Genomic DNA, 3790 nt, shown 5'->3' with positions numbered 1-3790 from the left:
CAGCACCCTCCCTGCCTATGGAAGTGTGGAGCTCCAGCACCCTCCTGCCTATGGAAGTGTGGAGCTCCAGCACCCTCCCTGCCTATGGAAGTGTGGAGCTCCAGCACCCTCCCTGCTATGGAAGTGTGGAGCTCCAGCACCTCCCTGCCTATGGAAGTGTGGAGCTCCAGCACCCTCCCTGCCTATGGAAGTGTGGAGCTCCAGCACCCTCCCTGCCTATGGAAGTGTGGAGCTCCAGCACCCTCCCTGCCTATGGAAGTGTGGAGCTCCAGCACCCTCCCTGCCTATGGAAGTGTGGAGCTCCAGCACCCTCCCTGCCTATGGAAGTGTGGAGCTCCAGCACCCTCCCTGCCTATGGAAGTGTGGAGCTCCAGCACCCTCCCTGCCTATGGAAGTGTGGAGCTCCAGCACCCTCCCTGCCTATGGAAGTGTGGAGCTCCAGCACCTCCGTGCCTATGGAAGTGTGAGCTCCAGCACCCTCCCTGCCTATGGAAGTGTGGAGCTCCAGCACCCTCCCTGCCTATGGAAGTGTGGAGCTCCAGCACCCTCCCTGCCTATGGAAGTGTGGAGCTCCAGCACCCTCCTGCCTATGAAGTGTGGAGCTCCAGCACCCTCCCTGCCTATGGAAGTGTGGAGCTCCAGCACCCTCCGTGCCTATGGAAGTGTGGAGCTCCAGCACCCTCCCTGCCTATGGAAGTGTGGCGCTCCAGCACCCTCCGTGCCTGGAGCTATGGAAGTATGAGCTCCAGCACCCTCGTGCCTATGAAGTGTGGAGCTCCAGCACCCTCCGTGCCTGGAGCTATGGAAGTGTGGAGCTCCAGCACCCTCCGTGCCTAGGGAAGTGTGGAGCTCCAGCACCCTCCGTGCCTATGGAAGAGCCACTCCGCGGGCATGCTGCTCAACCACGCCGGCCCAGAGTTCCAGCCGCTCGGCTACACTCTCTCACAAGCCCCGCCTGGAGCTCCCCAGCCCGCCCCTGGTACCTCAACTACCGAGGCCAGCCGCTCGACCAGGCCGGCCCAGAGTTCCAGCCGCTCGGATAAGCTCTGTCACTCTCCGCTAAGCAGCCACCGGTAACGGGGAAATGTCGCCGCTTGTGGACACGCCGTTGTAAATGAATGGGCTTTCGCACTTAGTGCAATTTTCGCCAGCTCCGTGGCTGCAAGTATGGAGCTATGGAGCTATGGAGCCACCAGACAGGCTGGAGCTCTGGAGCTATGGAAGTATGGAGCTCTGGAGCTATGGAGCTATGGAGCTATGGAGCTCTGGGGCTATGGAGCTATGGAGCTATGGAGCTCTGGAGCTCTGGTGCTATGGAGCTATGGCGCTCTGGAAGTATGGAGCTATGGAGCTATGGAGCTATGGAGCTATGGAAGTCTGGAGCTATGGAAGTATGGACTATGGAAGTATGGAGCTATGGAGCTATGGAGCTATGGAGCTATGGAGCTATGGAGCCACCAGCCAGCACCCTCCGTGGCTGGATCAATGGAAGTGTTTTAGGTACCAGGCAGCCAAAGGGCCGAGGCCTCACGCTCGACCACGCCGGCGCAGAGTTCCAGCCGCTCGGATAAGCTCTGTCACTCACCCGCCGCGCAGCCACCGGTAACGGGGAAATGTCGCCGCCTTGTGGACACGCCGTTGTAAATGAATGGGCTTTCGCACTTAGTGCAATTTTCGCCAACTCTCTGACTGGAGCTATGGAAGTATGGAGCTATGGAGCCACCAGCCACCCAGGCTGGAGCTATGGAGCTCTGGAGCTATGGAGCTCTGGTGCTATGGAAGTATGGAGCTATGGAGCTATGGAAGTATGGCGCTATGGAGCTATGGAGCTCTGGAAGTATGGAGCTATGGAGCTCTGGAGGTATGGAGCTATGGAGCCCTGGAGCCCTGGAGCTATGGAGCCCTGGAGCCCTGGAGCTATGGAGCCCTGGAGCTATGGAGCTATGGAGCCCTGGAGCTATGGAGCCCTGGAGCTATGGAGCTATGGAGCTCTGGTGCTATGGAGCTATGGAGCTCTGGTGCTATGGAGCTATGGAGCTCTGGTGCTATGGAGCTATGGAGCTCTGGTGCTATGGAGCTATGGAGCTCTGGTGCTATGGAGCTCTGGAGCTCTGGTGCTATGGAGCTATGGAGCTCTGGTGCTATGGAGCTCTGGAGCTCTGGTGCTATGGAGCTCTGGAGCTCTGGTGCTATGGAGCTATGGAGCTCTGGTGCTATGGAGCTATGGAGCTCTGGTGCTATGGAGCTATGGAGCTCTGGTGCTATGGAGCTATGGAGCTATGGAGCCACCAGCCAGCACCCTCCGTGGCTGGATCAATGGAAGTGTTTTAGGTACCAGGCAGCCAAAGGGCCGGGGCCTCACGCTCGACCACGCCGGCGCAGAGTTCCAGCCGCTCGGATAAGCTCTGTCACTCACCCGCCGCGCAGCCACCGGTAACGGGGAAATGTCGCCGCCTGGCGGACACGCCGTTGTAAATGAATGGGCTTTCGCACTTAGTGCAATTTTAGCCAACTCCGTGGCTGCAAGTATGGAAGTATGGAGCTATGGAGCCACCAGCCAGCACCCTCCGCGGCTGGAGCTATGGAAGTATGGAGCTATGGAGCTATGGAGCTCTGGAAGTATGGAGCTATGGAGCTCTGGAGGTATGGAGCTATGGAGCCCTGGAGCCCTGGAGCTATGGAGCCCTGGAGCTATGGAGCTATGGAGCCCTGGAGCTATGGAGCCTGGAGCTATGGAGCTATGGAGCTCTGGTGCTATGGAGCTATGGAGCTCTGGTGCTATGGAGCTATGGAGCTCTGGTGCTATGGAGCTATGGAGCTCTGGTGCTATGGAGCTATGGAGCTCTGGTGCTATGGAGCTATGGAGCTCTGGTGCTATGGAGCTATGGAGCTCTGGTGCTATGGAGCTATGGAGCTCTGGTGCTATGGAGCTATGGAGCTCTGGTGCTATGGAGCTATGGAGCTCTGGTGCTATGGAGCTATGGAGCTATGGAGCTCTGGTGCTATGGAGCTATGGAGCTCTGGTGCTATGGAGCTATGGAGCTCTGGTGCTATGGAGCTATGGAGCTCTGGTGCTATGGAGCTCTGGTGCTATGGAGCTCTGGTGCTATGGAGCTATGGAGCTCTGGTGCTATGGAGCTCTGGAGCTCTGGAGGTATGGAGCTATGGAGCTATGGAGCCACCAGCCAGCACCCTCCGTGGCTGGATCAATGGAAGTGTTTTAGGTACCAGGCAGCCAAAGGGCCGAGGCCTCACGCTCGACCACGCCGGCGCAGAGTTCCAGCCGCTCGGATAAGCTCTGTCACTCACCCGCCGCGCAGCCACCGGTAACGGGGAAATGTCGCCGCCTTGTGGACACGCCGTTGTAAATGAATGGGCTTTCGCACTTAGTGCAATTTTAGCACACTCTCTGACTGGAGCTATGGAAGTATGGAGCTATGGAGCCACCAGCCACCCAGGCTGGAGCTATGGAGCTATGGAGCTCTGGTGCTATGGAGCTATGGAGCTCTGGTGCTATGGAGCTATGGAGCTCTGGTGCTATGGAGCTATGGAGCTCTGGTGCTATGGAGCTATGGAGCTCTGGTGCTATGGAGCTATGGAGCTCTGGTGCTATGGAGCTATGGAGCTCTGGTGCTATGGAGCTCTGGAGCTCTGGAGGTATGGAGCTATGGAGCTATGGAGCCACCAGCCAGCACCCTCCGTGGCTGGATCAATGGAAGTGTTTTAGGTACCAGGCAGCCAAAGGGCCGGGGCCTCACGCTCGACCACGCCGGCGCAGAGTTCCAGCCGC

This window comes from Syngnathus leptorhynchus, unplaced genomic scaffold, assembly GCF_054491065.1.
Source record: "Syngnathus leptorhynchus isolate UIUO unplaced genomic scaffold, UIUO_Slep HiC_scaffold_423, whole genome shotgun sequence".
NCBI classification, from domain to species: domain Eukaryota; kingdom Metazoa; phylum Chordata; class Actinopteri; order Syngnathiformes; family Syngnathidae; genus Syngnathus; species Syngnathus leptorhynchus.
The sequence above is the reverse complement of the archived record's forward strand: the minus strand, read 5'-3'. Positions refer to the sequence as shown.